This window comes from Culex pipiens, chromosome 1, assembly GCF_016801865.2.
Source record: "Culex pipiens pallens isolate TS chromosome 1, TS_CPP_V2, whole genome shotgun sequence".
Taxonomy (NCBI): domain Eukaryota; kingdom Metazoa; phylum Arthropoda; class Insecta; order Diptera; family Culicidae; genus Culex; species Culex pipiens.
The window spans coordinates 81,632,328-81,651,732 of NC_068937.1; the positions used below are offsets into that span (position 1 = coordinate 81,632,328).

A 19,405-nucleotide genomic window follows, 5' to 3' on the forward strand; every position below is an offset into this window, starting at 1 on the left:
GAGTGTCCTATTTTCTTACCTCCACGTTGGCTTGGTTTTCATGATGACCTAGCTGGTGGCCTGTGGAAACGGATCGTAAACCTTTGACCACCGCGGGTCAGAGTCGAGACGGCTAAAAGAAAGGGGCGCGACAATGTGGGAATGGGAAGTAATTTGTGATTGTAGACGGTATTGTTTGGATTCGCAGTATGTTGAGTCAACTGCTGTGGATGTACCTGAAACATCGCACAACGGGGTTTTCTCTTCTCTTCATTCTCAGCTACCTCCTATCTCCTATTTTTATTTTGCTCTATTGATTCGTACTTCACCACTAATTCTTCTGTTTACCATTTAATATTGATTTTATTAACTCTTGATTCTCCTATCTCTCAATGCTTGTCACTCTTTTTTTTTTCTCCAAATAATGCTGCTTTAACAAACTGTGTGTTTTCTTTAAAATAAACCTTCCCCTAATGTACTAGTGATACCAAGTCTAATTATCATTTGCCTATTCTTTGTTGATTTACTTCTTTATTTATTCATTTAAATAATTTTTTATCTTGCCCATCATAACAATAATCTAAGCTTGTTTGTTATCTCTATTTATTAACTATTGCCTATTTCTACATCTACTACATCAAGCTTATTCTTTTTATTTTTTAACACACAATTATGATTCTCTTACTTTTGCTTCTTTATAAAGTATATTTTCCTTTACTGTCTATTGTTTTCTAACAAGTGAGGTTCGAGCCCTTACTCAATTTATGGAATGATTGAAGGAATAACACAAATAATACTACTATTGTAGGGTATTTTAACCATTAGCGGACCCCCTAGTAGAGCCGAAGCACATTTTTCACAAATTTCCAATATTTTAAGCACTTTTTCATAACCCTTTGTACAAAACAATGAAATCTGAAGTCTTTTGAACAATTTTGACTATTTGTTTCATCAGTTATTTGTTTTTGAGCATAAAAATAGTTATTTGAAAAAAAAGTTTTTTTGCCTTGTTATGGACCCCCTTTTCCTATAGTGGACCCGGGTCCATAATCCGATTGTGGACCCGGGTCCACTATAGGCAAACTGTTATTTTTATACCAAATTTAACCGATATTTGATGTTTTGATGCATTGTGTAGGTCTAATGATAGATATAATGAATAAAAGATGGATTTTGTTCACTTTTCATTATAAACAATTATGTTTTGTTAACAAATTTGGCTTTAAACAATAAAAAACCAAAAGACATTTAAACACATTTATTTCCGAAAAAGATCAGAGAAAACGTATCAAAAACCACTATAAACATAAAAATAATAAAAAAAGTAATCTTGATGCAAATTTTTCCATAATAATTACATAAATGGTTGACCGAAATTAAATAATAGATTTGTTTACAGTTGCTGATAAAACCGCGCATGTTTATTTAAAAAATGTTTTGTTATTGATTTATTATTATAAAATATCATTTCAAACTGCAATTATGATGCTTCAGTTAACCCTCTACAACCTAACCCCGCCTCTAGACGGGCTTCAATCTAAAAAATCGCCAAAAATCCATTTTCCAACCGATTTTTGATCTTTAAAAAGCATTGGAAAGAAGAACTTTTAAAATTTTAGAAAATTTCAGGGTTGGGAGTTTAACTTGTTTTATGTGACTTAGCCAGTGTTTTTAAAAATGTCATTTTTTTAGGGGTCAACTTTGGCTGTGTTTTTTACTAACATTTCCTATACTTTCAGTAAAAAGAAGTATGCAGTAATTTTTGTAGTGTCCCAGACTATGCCTCTACGCATTTTTTCGCAATTTAAATGATGATGGTGCCATTCTATAGCAGAAAATGTGAAAAACATGCAAAAAATTGAAAAAATGACTGTAAAAACGTGAAAAAATTAGATAGGCAAAATGTAATTATATTAGATGGTAGAATAGGCCAAATACTACCAAAAACAAACATAAACTAAACAAGATAAATGCAAATTAAAATACTAAAAATAAAACAAGAAAAACATAAAACAAGAGAAGTAAAGTTTTTTGTAGAACAAAAGTTGCTCAAAATGACCTCCTGAACACGGGAAAAATAAATATTTTCGAAAAAAAAATTTGGGCAGTAGAGGGTTAAGTACAATGAACTATAGTTTTGATTAATTATAAATTCTTACGGCTTCAGCATTTTTGGTACTTTTAACATGAAAACAGCTATATTTATACTCATAATTGAAAAAAATATGCGTTTAGGTTGATAACAACATGCATTTATTGTATGTTTTAGAGAAACTTTTGCTTGAATACACAGTTTTCTTCATTTTTGAAGGTTAAATTAACAGGGGTCCACTTTTGGAAAAGTTTGGATTTCGTTGTCCTATATTGGACCCCCCTAATTTTTTGCTCGAAATTGGCAGCTCTTCGCTTTATTTTAGTAAAGATCCTTAAACTTACATTATTTCGACTTGCTGAAGTTAAATAATCTGTCAAAAAATGATTGGATGGTTAGTTCAATCATAAAATATAAATGCAGTTTTGTTGTGAAAATGCTAGTGGCCATGGCTAATTTCAGATATCGAACTCAAAACACTTATTTTGGTGAAAAGGACAATTCAATGTCAGTCAACATTGTTTTAAATGATGCTGAACATGCCAAATAAAAGATTTGTAGACAACAACACGCTTGAAATTGTGATTTTATTGAATTTTTCATCAAAATCCCTTCAGAGGGTCCAATATAGGAAAGAGGTCCACTAATGGATAACGTACCCTACATTTGCTAAATTTTTATAAAATGCTTAGGTCCAGAAAATTGTAACAAAACACCGCGACATAAGAAATATCAACAGATAAACACGACTTAACATTAGGGAATATTTCAGGAGAAAACAATACACAGTAAAATAACAATTAGTTTTTGAATTCAAACTAAAATAAAACAGTTTTTGCTTTAATGAAAATTAGAGCTGGGACTTCGGATCGGATATTTTCGGACTCCGGATATCCGTATATCCAAATCCGGATAATTATCCGGATAGTATCCGGAGTTCCGAAAAAACGGATACTATCCGAAATTTACGGATATCCGGATATTTTTCCATGTAATGCAGCAAGAAGGAAGCATTATTTTCCCCATTTTGCCTTCCTCACTGAGGTAAGGCTATAATCCTGCTATAAAAATTAACTTTGTAAAAAAAAGTCGTAGACCCACCTTCATGTATACATATCGACTCAGAATCGAAAACTGAACAAATGTCTGTGTGTATGTGTGTGTGTATGTGTGTGTGTATGTGTGTGTGTATGTATGTATGTGACCAACAAACTAGCTCATGTTTCTCAGCACTGGCTGAACCGATTTGACCCGAACCTGTTGCATTCGACTTGGTTTAGGGTCCCATAGATCGAGTTTTATACAGATTGAAGTTTCGATAAGTAGTTCAAAAGTTATGTATAAAAATGTGTTTTCACATATATCCGGATCTCACTTAAATGTATGTAAACTATGTCCGGGTCTATCATCCGACCCATCGTTGGTTAGGTTATCAAAAGACCTTTCCAACGAGTCCAAAACATTGAAGATCTGGCAACCCTGTCTCGAGTTATGGCCCCTTAAGTGATATTGATGTACTTTTTGGAAGCCGGATCTCACTTAAATGTATGTAAACTATGTCCGGGTCCATCATCCGACCCATCGTTGGTTAGGTTATCAAAAGACCTTTCCAACGAGTCCAAAACATTGAAGATCTGGCAACCCTGTCTCGAGATATGGCCCCTTAAGTGATATTGATGTACTTTTTGGAAGCCGGATCTCACTTAAATGTATGTAAACTATGTCCGGATCCATCATCCGACCCATCGTTGGTTAGGTTATCGAAAGACCTTTCCAACGAGTCCAAAACAATGAAGATCTGGCAACCTTGTCTCGAGATATGGCCCCTTAAGTGATATTGGTGTACTTTTTGGAAGCCGGATCTCACTTAAATGTATGTAAACTATGTTCGGATCCACCATCCGACCCATCGTTGGTTAGGTTATCGAAAGACCTTTCCAACGAGTCCAAAACAATGAAGATCTGGCAACCCTGTCTCGAGATATGGCCCCTTAAGTGATATTGGTGTACTTTTTGGAAGCCGGATCTCACTTAAATGTATATAAACTATGTCCGGATCCACCATCCAACCCATCCTTGGGTAGGTTATCAAAAAACCTTTCCAACGAGTCCAAAACATTGAAGATCTGGCAACCCTGTCTCGAGATATGGCCCCTTAAGTGATATTGGTGTACTTTTTGGAAGCCGGATCTCACTTAAATGTATGTAAACTATGTCCGGATCCACCATCCGACCCATCGTTGGTTAGGTTATCAAAAGACCTTTCCAACGAGTCCAAAACATTGAAGATCTGGCAACCCTGTCTCGAGATATGACCCCTTAAGTGATATTGATGTACTTTTTGGAAGCCGGATCTCACTTAAATGTATGTAAACTATGTCCGGATCCATCATCCGACCCATCGTTGGTTAGGTTATCGAAAGACCTTTCCAACGAGTCCAAAACATTGAAGATCTGGCAACCTTGTCTCGAGATATGGCCCCTTAAGTGATATTGGTGTACTTTTTGGAAGCCGGATCTCACTTAAATGTATGTAAACTATGTTCGGATCCACCATCTGACCCATCGTTGGTTAGGTTATCGAAAGACCTTTCCAACGAGTCCAAAACAATGAAGATCTGGCAACCCTGTCTCGAGATATGGCCCCTTAAGTGATATTGGTGTACTTTTTGGAAGCCGGATCTCACTTAAATGTATGTAAACTATGTCCGGATCCACCATCCAACCCATCGTTGGTTAGGTTATCGAAAGACCTTTCCAACGAGTCCAAAACATTGAAGATCTGGCAACCTTGTCTCGAGATATGGCCCCTTAAGTGATATTGGTGTACTTTTTGGAAGCCGGATCTCACTTAAATGTATGTAAACTATGTTCGGATCCACCATCCGACCCATCGTTGGTTAGGTTATCGAAAGACCTTTCCAACGAGTCCAAAACAATGAAGATCTGGCAACCCTGTCTCGAGATATGGCCCCTTAAGTGATATTGGTGTACTTTTTGGAAGCCGGATCTCACTTAAATGTATGTAAACTATGTTCGGATCCACCATCCGACCCATCGTTGGTTAGGTTATCGAAAGACCTTTCCAACGAGTCCAAAACATTGAAGATTTGGCAACCCTGTCTCGAGATATGGTCCTTTAACTGATATTGATAGACTTTTTGGAAGCCGGATCTCACTTAAATGTATGTAAACTATGTTCGGATCCACCATCCGACCCATCGTTGGTTAGGTTATCGAAAGACCTTTCCAACGAGTCCAAAACAATGAAGATCTGGCAACCTTGTCTCGAGATATGGCCCCTTAAGTGATATTGGTGTACTTTTTGGAAGCCGGATCTCACTTAAATGTATGTAAACTATGTTCGGATCCACCATCCGACCCATCGTTGGTTAGGTTATCGAAAGACCTTTCCAACGAGTCCAAAACAATGAAGATCTGGCAACCCTGTCTCGAGATATGGCCCCTTAAGTGATATTGGTGTACTTTTTGGAAGCCGGATCTCACTTAAATGTATATAAACTATGTCCGGATCCACCATCCAACCCATCCTTGGGTAGGTTATCAAAAAACCTTTCCAACGAGTCCAAAACATTGAAGATCTGGCAACCCTGTCTCGAGATATGGCCCCTTAAGTGATATTGGTGTACTTTTTGGAAGCCGGATCTCACTTAAATGTATGTAAACTATGTCCGGATCCACCATCCGACCCATCGTTGGTTAGGTTATCAAAAGACCTTTCCAACGAGTCCAAAACATTGAAGATCTGGCTACCCTGTCTCGAGATATGACCCCTTAAGTGATATTGATGTACTTTTTGGAAGCCGGATCTCACTTAAATGTATGTAAACTATGTCCGGATCCATCATCCGACCCATCGTTGGTTAGGTTATCGAAAGACCTTTCCAACGAGTCCAAAACATTGAAGATCTGGCAACCTTGTCTCGAGATATGGCCCCTTAAGTGATATTGGTGTACTTTTTGGAAGCCGGATCTCACTTAAATGTATGTAAACTATGTTCGGATCCACCATCTGACCCATCGTTGGTTAGGTTATCGAAAGACCTTTCCAACGAGTCCAAAACAATGAAGATCTGGCAACCCTGTCTCGAGATATGGCCCCTTAAGTGATATTGGTGTACTTTTTGGAAGCCGGATCTCACTTAAATGTATGTAAACTATGTCCGGATCCACCATCCAACCCATCGTTGGTTAGGTTATCGAAAGACCTTTCCAACGAGTCCAAAACATTGAAGATCTGGCAACCTTGTCTCGAGATATGGCCCCTTAAGTGATATTGGTGTACTTTTTGGAAGCCGGATCTCACTTAAATGTATGTAAACTATGTTCGGATCCACCATCCGACCCATCGTTGGTTAGGTTATCGAAAGACCTTTCCAACGAGTCCAAAACAATGAAGATCTGGCAACCCTGTCTCGAGATATGGCCCCTTAAGTGATATTGGTGTACTTTTTGGAAGCCGGATCTCACTTAAATGTATGTAAACTATGTTCGGATCCACCATCCGACCCATCGTTGGTTAGGTTATCGAAAGACCTTTCCAACGAGTCCAAAACATTGAAGATTTGGCAACCCTGTCTCGAGATATGGTCCTTTAACTGATATTGATAGACTTTTTGGAAGCCGGATCTCACTTAAATGTATGTAAACTATGTTCGGATCCACCATCCGACCCATCGTTGGTTAGGTTATCGAAAGACCTTTCCAACGAGTCCAAAACAATGAAGATCTGGCAACCCTGTCTCGAGATATGGCCCCTTAGGTGATATTGGTGTACTTTTTTATTCCGGATCTAAAAAATAGATGAAATTTGTGTACAACCATTGTTGGTAATGAGTGAGGAAGGCTCCAACCACATAGGTGGATTTAGTTAGTTTTTTGGTACAAGTGATGATGTTTGGAGCATTATCAATAGGGACAGAATAGTTCAGAAAGGGGAGGGGGCAGGGGAAATTTGAATCAAATGGATTATTTTACTTCTGATAGCTTCATAAATCACGTATAATGCTACACCCAAAATTCAGAATCGAGATAATCGTTCTCTCAAAATTTATTGAGGGCTCAGTGCCAAAATCGATAGAATAATGGTACCAACTCACACCATCATAACAAATGAGTTCATTCGTTAGTTGAATCAATAAATCTCCAACAAGTGTCATACATCGACTTCTGACTTCTCCTTGGTCACCAAGCTGTGGTGGCCGAGGCAGCTAAGTCATTGGATTGGTTTGTCAAAGGTCTCTGGTTCGATTCCCGTTGTCGACACTTTTGGTTTTTTGTTTGACGGATGAACTTTTTTTGCAAATGTACCTCGAGAGAATAGTTCTATCGCCCATCTCGAGCTGTGATCTCTGCGTCCGTGAATGGTATCACTATTCTCTCGACTCGAGACAATCATTCTCTCGGACTAGCGCTGCCAGTTTTGGGTGTACATTAGTGAACTGTTTGATTATTCTGATAATTATTTGTTAAAATAGACGAGGGCCTCGTGGCGCGGTAGTTAGAGGCTTCGGCTGCCGATCCCTAAGTTGCTATGGAGCGCGGGTTCGATTCCCGCCTTATCCTCCTGGCTATCTATCGGATGGGGAAGTAAAACGTCGGTCCATTTGCGTAAAAAAGGTTTTGGGTGACTCACCATTAGGGTGCCCAGAAAAAATGACCCCCTGCTCCACAAGCGGAAAACGGTTTTTTGGGTTATTTTAAGCATCTGTGTAAATTTTGAGCGAAATTGGTTGAGATTAACCCATTGATACCCGAGCCTAAAGTTGGAGAAAAAAATGATTTTCATACAAAAATGACTTTTTTAACTCGCTGATAACTTTTCAGGATCGAGTTTTACAGCGTTGGTATGTTCTACAAAGTTGTAGAGCATTAAATTTCCAATGAGAATCTCACTTTTGGGAATATTTGAAAAGAAGTAGCCCGCCGTGCAGACCAAACCGTGAGAAAATTGGGTTTTCCATACATTTTTTCGATTTTTTCCATACAAACTTCACCTGCGAGTATCAATGGGTAAATGATGACCGATTTGGCTCATATTTGGCCTAGAGTCCTAAAATAGTTCAAGGAACAATATTCAGCTTGTGGAGCGAGGTTTTGAGAAAAAGTCCCATATTCTGGGCACCCTACTCACCATACATAACTTTCGGACGCCTAGAAATGAGCAAAGACCACAAAAGACCCGGGGTCGTTAAAGTGGATTGCTTTTTTGTAAAAAAAGTGTCTTATTTCAACATAAAGCAATTCCATTTAAAAAAAAGAATTAACCGATAAAGAAGTTCCCCAAACGGGCGCAAAATTTTCTGGGGGTTCCTTGGCCAAAATAATAAGACCTTTTTTTTTTTTGTTCGGCCATTAGGCTGACCTGCACCGTGCTAGGGTGGTCTGAAAAATTGCAAATTTCGTAAATTCCGCAAAAACCCATAATTTTCAAAAAATCGTTACTCCACGCCATTTTAACCAATCTTATACGCAAATGAAAGTGATGAGTTGACCTTTCAAGGAAAAATAATTTGAGGACTGAAAAAACAGCCAAACATTTGACAAAGTCGTTGAAAACTGTTATATCCGAGAGTGGCGGAGGCAAGGCGGGATGGATGTGAAACTAGGCGCAGTAATTAACTATACTAAAAGTACTTGTATTTAACGAATAAGTACACTACAATAACGAGCACGATCTTTCTCTGTGTACTGTTGTGAGTAGAATGATGTTTGTCAGTAATTGACTAATAGGTTGGTGTCAAATGGACTTTTGTGTAACATTTGACGCCCGATTTGATGATGTACTCAAAATCCCAAAAAAACGTATTTTTCAACAAAAAAGTAAAACAAAAAAAATTCATGTCGTTTTATGGGGAATTTAATGTAGGTACTTCTCGAATCTTCAATAACCCATGTAGAAAAAAAATCATTTTCAAATTATGTGTTTTATAAATTTGTTGTTACCCCTCAAGGTTATTTTTTAGAGTGTACCAATTTTCTACATAGTCACTAGCTTGCACCGCCCCACCGTCACGAAATATCGAAAAATGGACCTCGGATTCGTGAGAAGGGTCCAAAGTTACCCCATAGAGTAAAATTTCGTAAAGTTAGGAAATCAAAAAGGGGTCGGGTCCACTTTTCTAATGATTTTAATAGGGGTTTTGAGAAAAAATATCCGGATACCAACGGATATCGGATAATTATCCGTCTATCCGGAGCTCCGGATTTTGGATATCCGTTCGGATATCCGAACGGATATCCGGATATCCGGATACATTCAAAGTCCCAGCTCTAATGAAAATTGATGGGCACACTTTAAATGGCTAGGCGCTTATACTTACATCAAACCCTACGTAATGTACCACCCCCGGCCGAGTTAAAATGCGTAACCGGAAAAGAAGGTGTGCATGCCTGGCACGAACACTCAAAGCGTGTTCTAGCGTGCTGCTCGTACTGACTCAGAGCAAGGGTGAGATGTAGGTGTAAGGGCAGTGCGTGTTCGTCGGGAACCTGGTGCATAAGATCGGTCAAGGCCCGTTCTTACACTGAAAATTGCGAATTGCGAATTGCGATATGAAAAACTGAATGGAGGGCCCCTACGACTTAAAAAAAACATACACATTTTATTATGTAAATTGACTGGAGGCACCCTTATGACTTGAAAAAATCATGAAAATTCTCAATATAAAAATTTAACTGAAGGTGCCCCTACGACTTATTTTTTCTTTAATACAAGTTCACAATATTTAAATTTTACTGGAGGCGCCCTTATGAATTAAAAATATCATGCAAATTCTCCGTATGAAAAATTGAATGGAGGCGCCTCTACGACTTTACAGCATTGCCTTGGCGTTCTCGATTGCGAGATTCCTACTCGAAACTAGGTTGTAACGATTCTGCGTTGCACACGAAACGTTCAACAGCTTAAGCGCCACTTCCAAACGGAAGGCTGTTGTCGCAGTTGGAGGTCCGGCTAGAAACTCTCTCTTCGGGCAGGCTAAAACGGAGTGGCACCAACCAAAATGTTCATCAAACTAACCCAAAACTAAAGACCGAAAACTAAGATTTTGCACTATTGAAAATTGTGAAAGAAAACCAAGATTTGAGCCAATATTTGTGTGTATTTATTGATTTAGCTGAAACTATTGCGATATGTGACTTCGTTTACCAACTGACTTCGACCCAAGTTCACTAAGGACCGATTAAATTTGTATCATTTGTATTAAAAGAAAAGAATAAAGATTATATTTTATCTCTCAGATTAAAAGAAAAAATACTGAGGCCAGAAACTTTTGTAGTTTTGATTATACTTTTTTATTGGGAGGAAAAGCCAAGCTAAAAAACCTCCATCTTTTGCGTGGACAATTCAACTCAGTCCAGGTGTGATCCTAATCCTTTTTCCCTACTCCTTCTGACCGCTAAACGTCCCTATTTCCCTATCCGGTTCCTAAACGTCCCTACGGAGTTCGTTACTTGCGATTTGTGCGGTGCTCCCACGATGTGTCGACAATTCCGGTCCGATGTCGGCTGGACCGATCGGCGAAGGCGGGCCGATTCTTGAAGCGTGTGAGGCGAGGCGAGGCGTTACCGGCTCAGGCGTACGGTTGAGCGCCGGCGCGTGTTGTTGTTGCGGCTTTGGCGTCCTGCCGATAGATGGTGCTAGTTGTCGGGGCTTAAATCGGTCAAATGCACATGTGTTGGTGGGTCAGTGTATGCTGAGGGGCGTCATTGATCCAACAAGGACCTGCTACCAACTCAGGCGTGCGTTTCCGGAAGTCGTGGGAGTATTGAGCCGAAGCTAACCCACCCCGAAAGCAAACACGTGGCAGAGGGGTTACGGACGTGTAGCGTTATCCGATCCCACACTGACCTCTAGCGTTCGATCCCAACGTGCTCTCGCTAAAGTGCTACGAGATGGCGTCCTAGACCGACTAAGGCGTTACCGGTGTGACGTTTTTCCGGTTGCCGCTGGGGGTGGCAATAGAGCTGTGCCAACAGCGAAAAGCGACGGGCTGTCCCCAAATTCCGACACACCAAAAGATTCTCAAAGTTCAAGATTAACAAACACTTCACTTCCGGTTCCAAAAAACTGCTTCCGATCCAGGATTGCGCTCCCAGACGACCACGTTTGAGCTTTCCAGCTCCAGATAAGCCACCCACGTTGATGGGTTCCTAAATCAACGTGCACAAACCAATGAGCGAACTCCAAATTTAAATCGTCCAAACTAAATCTTACCTTTCTCGCTCGTTCTGATTGCGGCGGCCTCACACCTGCAAATTTCTCCTGCTAACTAGGCTCGATCACAGATCTGCCTCCAAAATTCTTCACACCTCGACTGCAAAATTTAATTTTACCAAATCAAGTACAAATTACAAAAAAAATATCACCAAAACTACCTTTTCAAGACGCACTCAATGCGGTTAACTTTTAAAAAAATCACTGCCACGATTTCACCTGATCGCAATTGACGACGATCAGAGGACGCGAAATATCACGGTCGTAATTAAACTTTTTAAACGATCCGGACTGTGTCACGAGTTCTGCCAAAGTGAACGAGAGTCAGTCTTCATCGCTTGTACGAACCGACAATCTTAGTTTTCTCCCAAATTTTACTACAAAAGACTTTTTCATTTTGCTCTCTTTCTTGTTAATTTTCAAGGACAAATTGAGCTTCAAAAATTTACACAGGAGATGCTTCCCAAATGGCTTTAATTGCAAACCGAACACAATTTGTTTAAAAATCATTTATTTCGAACAAAACGGTGCAAAATGGGGTTTCTGCTATCCTCCCATAGGTGGCGACGATCAAAAAGCAAAGTTTCCCTAATTTGGTGCGTGTCCTAGCTGACCCAACATATCTTAGCAAACATACATACAGGGACTCACAATGATGTGGTTACAAGGTGTCCGAAGGCTTGATTGTTGAGGCAATTGCAAACCTCTTTCTACACCTAAATTTCCATCCACCCCGGGATTCAAACTGACGACCTTTGGATTGTTAGTCCAATTGCCTACCAGCGACTCCACCGAGACAGGACCCAGGGAGACGACTCCTACACCTGGACTGAGCTAACGACCTAACCTTTTTTTAAGGTTAGTCCGGGGCCAACATTTACTTCCCGTCCGACGGAAGGCGTGATCAGACAAATCTCGTCTCGAAAAATGCCACCGGGACCGTCTGGGATCGAACCCAGGCCGACTGGGTGAGAGGCAACCACGCTTACCCCTACACCACGGTCCCGGCACTAAATGCAAATATAAAAACTAAAAATGAAACAAAACAACATAAAACAAGAGAAGTAAAGTTTTTCGTAGAACAAAAGTTGTTCAAAATGACAAGGGAAAATTAAAAAAAATCGAAAAAAATTGGGCAGCAAAGGGTTAACACTTAGAAAATCTTAAGTTCATCGATTTGATTTCTTTGAGAGGCTGTATCTCAGAAACTAATTGCTCGATTTGAAAGTTTAAGAGAGGAAATTTTACAAAATTTTCTTGGCCCTTCAAAAATATGTTTAGGGGTACTTAAATTCCAAAAGAATTTTTAAAATGAAAAGAAACCAAAATAAATTGAAAATGCAGTCCTAAAATTAGCTTTAAACTGAAAACGGTACATTTTTTTAACCAAATTGCCAATTTGCTTCAAAAAATTATTTTCAATCATTTTTTGTCCACGCTTTCGTTTTTTTTTCTTCGAAAATTCATATCTCCTAAACCAGATTTTGCATCATCACTAAAGGTCCGAAGATGTCTTTTTTAGTCCCCTAAAACATTAAAAAACGTTTTTTTTTTGCTTTGCCCAAGACATCAAATCGATCAGAAAGTCCCTTGTCAAGATATAGAAATTCTTTCATTTGCATATAAATTCAATATGACTAGCCCCCAAAATTCCCTGGGCTTTGTCATAATGAGTGTCATAGGTTTGATGCTTGTTTGGCAAAGAGTATGATTTGATTCGATGTGGAATTAAAATTGAAGTGTTCAGTATATTGCTGAAGCTTTCACTTTTACACATGGACACCACTTCATGCTGCGAGAACCCACTTTGGCGCAGTCTCAGGGCTTAATCGATGGCCGGTAAGCTGTCATCGAGACAAGGAGGTTCTCCGATAGTGGAAATATCACATTTGTACAATGAACCGCTACATATGTGATTTTTCCCTATCTTAATGTGGGTGTCAGGTTAGGATGCGGGTTTAAAAAAAATAGTTTTTGTAGAATTTAGGATTTTAACTATAAATATCAACTTTTTATACTTGAGAATGATGCAAAATGGCTGGCAGTTAAAAGTGCGGTCGTGGAGTGCTCCAAATTTAATCGTTTTTCTCGAGGGGGATGTAACTCCCGCGATGAGCTCAAGATTCAGCTTCGATGACGGTCGATGAGCACAATTTGCCTCGATTGCCACGATTTGGCGCGATTTGGCACGATTTAATCGCGATGTGAGCGCGATGTAGAAAAATCGCGCGATGTGAGCTGTCTACTGCTCGAATGAGTTTGACAGCAACCAAATGACAGTTCTCGCTGACGTACGATTCGAGCAGTGAAAGATAAAAACAAATAAACAATAAATACGTGGACGAACCGGCTGTTCGCGTACGAGTAATCCCGCCGGATGTCGCGATTGAGTAACTTAACTGTTCCTGAACAGGCTGCTTCCGCCACAACTAGTGCCGCTGAGCTGAAGACGAACGTTGTGGGCAAGGTGACCCCGGTGAAGAACGAGGAAATCCTCGCCGTCGACTCGGCAGCCCCTGTTGCCGTGGCTGAACTCGTTAAGAAGGGAGATGAAGAGAAAAGTCCCTGGTCACTGTAGTGGAGATTGTGCCGGAAGATTCCGCGGAACCCGCGGCCGTTGTCAAACCTCAAAGCACAGGACTTTTACGATCCTGACACGATGACGATGTATCTGGTGCTCCGGTTATAAGTGTGTTTTGCAACCTTTGTCGAAGGTAGTTTTTTTATATTTCCTTTTCAGCCCAAAGTGGTGGAACCGGTCTTGACCAACACGAATCTTATCAACGTGCCGGCAGCAAAAAGATGTCAAAAGAAAGGCGTTGGCATGACAAGTCTTGCCGCAAGTACTCCAACTCGGTCGATTCTTCACCATGACAACGCAACAGAAGTAGTCCGGGAGTGCTGATTAGAGCAGCTGTAACGGAGGCCATGGCTGGTGGAAATAGCAGCAGCATCAGTTCCGAGCGCGAGAACCTGCTCAACCAGCTGGCCCTGAACACGTTTTGCACCCAAAATGTCCTGCAGCGAATCGAGCAACGGTTCATGGTGGACCCGCCCAAGTTCCCACCGGATAAGCCCCCTTCAGCTGCGCGGCCACCAATCTAGATGGACCGTCGTCGCCACCGCTCGGTGGTAATGGACCCAATAGTGAGGATTACGCGTGCTGTGTTGCTGCAAGCCCAACGCCACTCGACAGCCGTAACCTTGGCCGTAACTAACATTCTCGCTCTTCTTCTTGTTTGCACACTTTTCAGATGCCGAACTGGCCTGGCAGACGTTATCATCGCTTGGAGGTCGTTGCTGATCGAGGACGACGCGATAACCTGAACCTGGCCGACGACGAGTAGCGTGGTTTCCGACAGGCAGCGGCCGCAGTCAGACAACATGGCCAGCTGATGACGTTCGACGGCGACGCAGATCGTGGAAAGCAATCTGGGTGTGGCACCGTTGAAGAAGATGGCCCCGTGCATCGTAAGAATCTTCTCTCTGGAGGCTGAGCCATATTTTTTCAATATAACTCAAGGCTGCTTTTGATTTTCAGCGGGGTCTGAGCTGGAATACGTCGCGCTAGAGGGACCGGAAGCGCTCAACCGGTACATCGTAATGGGTTGCATTCATTCCGGAGCTGATCGACATTATTCCACTGATCACTGACAAGGATACCCTACAGATCGACCACTAAGAAAGAACCGACGGTACCACCGAAAGCTGCCGTACCATTGCTGTTGTCCACTTCGCTGATAAAACGGCGAACTCCACCGCCAGCAGTTCCCGATCCAACGAAGGAACAGCACAAATCCGCCTCCAAACGAGCGCGACAATGGCGGGGACACGCAAGCCACAGGCGGCAACACCATCACCACCACATGGTTGAAGGTTTGGGCTAGCAACTGCGTGCAGATGTTCAGTATTGATAAATAAGGAGAACGAAACCATGTCAGAGTGCTTCGGTGAAATGTAGCCCACACTGGACAAGTCGCTCGAGACGTACAACCCGGAGGATTGTTGGGTAGTGGCGGAAGACGGATCGCGGGAAACCATCGAGTGAGTCGAGTGCATGAACGAGGTAATTCACGTGCTAAACTAATAATAATCCTCTTTAAAAAAAACTTAGGAAATGATGGCCAATCTCGGCTGCACAGACACTCCATCGAACCGTGCAGCGTCTACAACCCGAAGGACATGAACGGGATTCACAGTACGATTTTATTAGAAATTCAGGCATTTACTATACTCTTAAGACTATTTCAAGGCAATAAATGAACATCTACGGATTTGGGACGCCTCGGAAGTTCTGAAATGGGGTTACCAGTGCATGGGTAGCTGAGGGAACACGTGATTTGAGGGATCGAATTCTCTCTAGATCGAGGTTAACGGACTGGCCAGGTTGTGCACGAACGAGCGTTTAGCAGATCGGTCGAATGGTTGGCGGGCCGATTGTGGAGGGAGCTTTTCCGTTTGGATGATGCCTTGATCGTGTTGCCGACGATGACGCGCACCACACTGGATGCTTTCCGCGGAACAGGTCGAATCCCTTCAGGTATCCGATCAGCCACTGCTGCAGCAGTTCCATCGATAGGGACATGTTGGGATGAATTCGATTAAGTCCGGGGATGCTTTCCAGCGATTTGAGCGCCTCTTTGGGACCGGCCTCGTAAAACAGGTATTCTTTGATGTGTTGTAGGGCGTCCTCTAGGATCAGAATGTCACCCTCGATGGTATAGCGCGACCGCGGCGGCTGTGGTGCTAGTTGGCTCTCCTCGGAAATCTCCCTCAGGATGTTCGGCTTCAGCTCATGGTGTTTCAATAGCGTCCCGATGAGCTGCTCGGATTGTCACCCCCTTAAACGAGACCTAAAACCAGATTAATCAGGCGCTTAAAGTCCTTCGCCTTGAAGTGGAACTTGTCCAACCGGTACTGGTACGGAACGTGCAGCCGCTTGAACTTTCCGTCCTTTGGTGTGTCCTCCGGAAACAGCATGCTTTGATTGAAACGTCAGGTTTCTTCATCACCTTGGCCAGCTCCGAATTGCCGCAAACAACATCCGCATTGGCACCCTTCTCGGCAAGCAATTTCACTCGTTCTATTGAGCAACCTTGCACAAGTGATAGGCCGCTGGCCGCTGAACAGTCAATAAATCCCTAAATTGGCTGGCGAAGTAGTTCCGGCTGAACGCCAAAACTGTCCCGGTTCATGGAAAGGGAAAACAAATCTGCTCAAGAAGCTTCCGAAATCCGACCCAAAATCCCAAGAAAGACTGCTCGAATCAACAAAAATAAACAATCAAGCAGAGCGCCTAGTTTCATGGGAAACTGCTAGAACGAATATTTTATGGCAACACTGACTGCGTGAATGAACATTTTCATTCGAGCACGAACTGGGCACGATGAGCACGATGAGCGCGATCTGGCGCGATTTGGCACGATTAGCGAAAAACGACCACGATGAAGGTACGATGAGCAACGTTGAAAGAATTTAACAAGATTTGGTGCGATTTAACCGAAATCGCGAAGTGTCATTCCCCTCGATTTTTCTGCCAGTTTTTCGCGATAGAAGTGAATTCTTTTTGGTGGAAGTGTTGGTTAAGAGTGGTTACAACGTCGATAAGGTGGATTTTGACCTCAATTTGTGGAATTCAGTGATTTTAAAACGAAAATGTTGCGATGGAACGCGGTCGATTGTCTGATTTTTATTATTCTTGATCGACTGACGGGAGACGAAACTTATCTAGTTGAGTTTTTGACATCGCGCCAGGGGATATGACAGCAACCGTTTCATTCTCCCAAATTTTCGAATTCGAGTGGAGATTTAAACTGTGTGCATCGTGAAAAATGAAAAGTGAAGTTTTGGGGGGTTTGTGAAAAAATGCCTTTTCCATAACAAGGGTCTCATTCAGCCTCTGTTTTTGATGACCGCGAGTATTTGAAGGATTGAGTGTGGTTAAGAAAAGTCAGATGAGCTGACAGTGCGGCGAGGGGTGACAGCTCGTCGTAGCTGAGTGTTTGGTGTCAGTGTGGCAACTTCCACGCCACTAAGCTCCCCTGACTGAAAAGTCCGTCAGACGTCCGTCGTTTGTCGTCCGTGCAATCGTACGACGTCGCACGACAATGTCGTGCGACTTTCGCGCGAATATCATACGTTTTTGCACCAAAATGTCGTATTTGTCGTGCGATCGATGATCGAAATTGTACGACATTGTCGTACGACATTCGACCGACGTCGCACGGTTTTGTTGTTTAGAATGTCGTGCTATTGTCGTGTGCTGTCATTTCGGATTTTTAGGTTATGTTGCAGTTGAAAAACTGTTTGTTTTGTTTTTATTGATTTTTTTTTATTCAAGCTGTCAAAAATTTACAAAAATATTCACTTGTTCACCTAATTTCACTTGCGTTTTGTTGATTCTTCTCAAACTTGGCTTTCTTCGGGATTTGCCTTGACCGCAGCTTCCGGCTTGGATGTTGGTGTTCTTCTGAGGCGGCCGTGGCAGCATCTTTGTCGTGTTGGACTTTTGCTCCTCGACGAGCTGATCAAAACCCGGATGTGACACCTTGGCGACGATCTTGGACCTCCGACGGATTGATGTTTACCGGAGTACGAGACAACGTGGGTTTGTGGAGTACGAGTGGCTGCTTCCGTGGGTTCTACGGAAGCCACGCGGGACCACACGGGGACGCATGGTTTCCGGCAGGATCAGATCAGAATATGTTTGTTACCTGAAAAAATATAACATCAATCAACAATTGGCAAGAATTTATAAAATGAATTCAGATTTCAATAATAATTATAATAAAATTTCAAGACAATAAAATTTCAAATATGTTATATTCAAATATTTTGTAACTATAAAAGAAAAACTAAATTTATTTATTCTCGCTTACTTTTACAAAATGTCCTATGCACATAGGAAACCCATGGCGCATTGGTTTTTTTTTAAAAGGAATCTAGAATAATCAAAATTTAAACATTTAAAAAGAATTATAAATGAAGATATCTAAAAAATTTAAATTTAAAAACGTATAAAACTCAAATTACTGCAAATAATAAAAAATCCGAAAATATTATTATTATTATTTAAAAATTGTACCAAATTTGAGAATTTAAAAAAAAAAATCTTAAATTCTAAAATTCTAAGCTGTGCATTTTTTTTTAATTTTTAGAATTTTAAGAAACTTAAAACAAATAAAAATTTTCGATTTTTTTATTTAAAAATATAAATTATTTGAATTTTAGCATTTTTTGAATTTACAATTTTGGAATTTTAGAACTTATAATTTTTGGAATTTTTGAATTCGCAAAATGGCAATCGGGCGCGACGGTGGGGGGGGGTATTGGGAAGTAAGAACGGGTATATGGGATGCGGTGGCGTGTGGTGGTTGTGAATTGAAGATATTTAGGGGAGTAGAGAAATCAGAGATTTTAGCTGTTTAGAGGGTGCGAGGCGAAATCTTGGGCGAGGAAAGGATTTGTTGTCAACTTCGGCATTTGTTGCGGGAGACTAGGTAAATTTACATATGTGGTGCTTGGGGGGGGTATTGGAGAGTGTTTAAATTTGAGTCTATTGTAGAATGATAGAATGTTGGTGATTTATAAGTTTAAGATTAGTTGCAACATTGTCCACCCTTGGAGAAGGTGTGAAGAGTATAGTGAGATATACTATTTTGATTGCACGCGCGCGGACAATGATTGCAGTGACATTCTCAAATGAAATTTTATGGAATTTGCTCTCATCAGATGGCAGTAGTTTCTGGCCTGATGGCAGAGATGCTGGCAAATGTTAAGAATGTGAGGAGAATGAAAGCGTTGACTACGGGGTATATGTTAATTGCATTTGTTGTGTGTTACTAATTTTAGGTCGTGATATGGGATGGGGTCAATAAGCTGTCGCATAGCTGTTGCAAGAGGGCGAGTGGGGGGGGTTGATAGTGGTGTTTGTTTGGATTGGTACAGTTGTATGAGGGAGTGATTGTGTCTTGGGATGTCTGTGGTCAGGTTATTGCAGGGTGGGAATTACTGGGTTGAAAGTGAAGAAAGGGTGTTGATAGCCTAGTGGCATGTTGGGGGTTGGGCGGAGGCCATCGAGCGCTCGGTGCACATCT

At 41.3% G+C, this 19,405-nt stretch overlaps 1 pseudogene; it reads right to left on the reverse strand.

Moving 5' to 3' along the window:
• Positions 1-15,672: 15,672 nt before the first annotated feature.
• On the reverse strand, positions 15,673-18,401 carry LOC120429531 (DNA polymerase delta subunit 2-like; annotated as a pseudogene).
• Between the last annotated feature and the right edge of the window lie 1,004 nt (positions 18,402-19,405).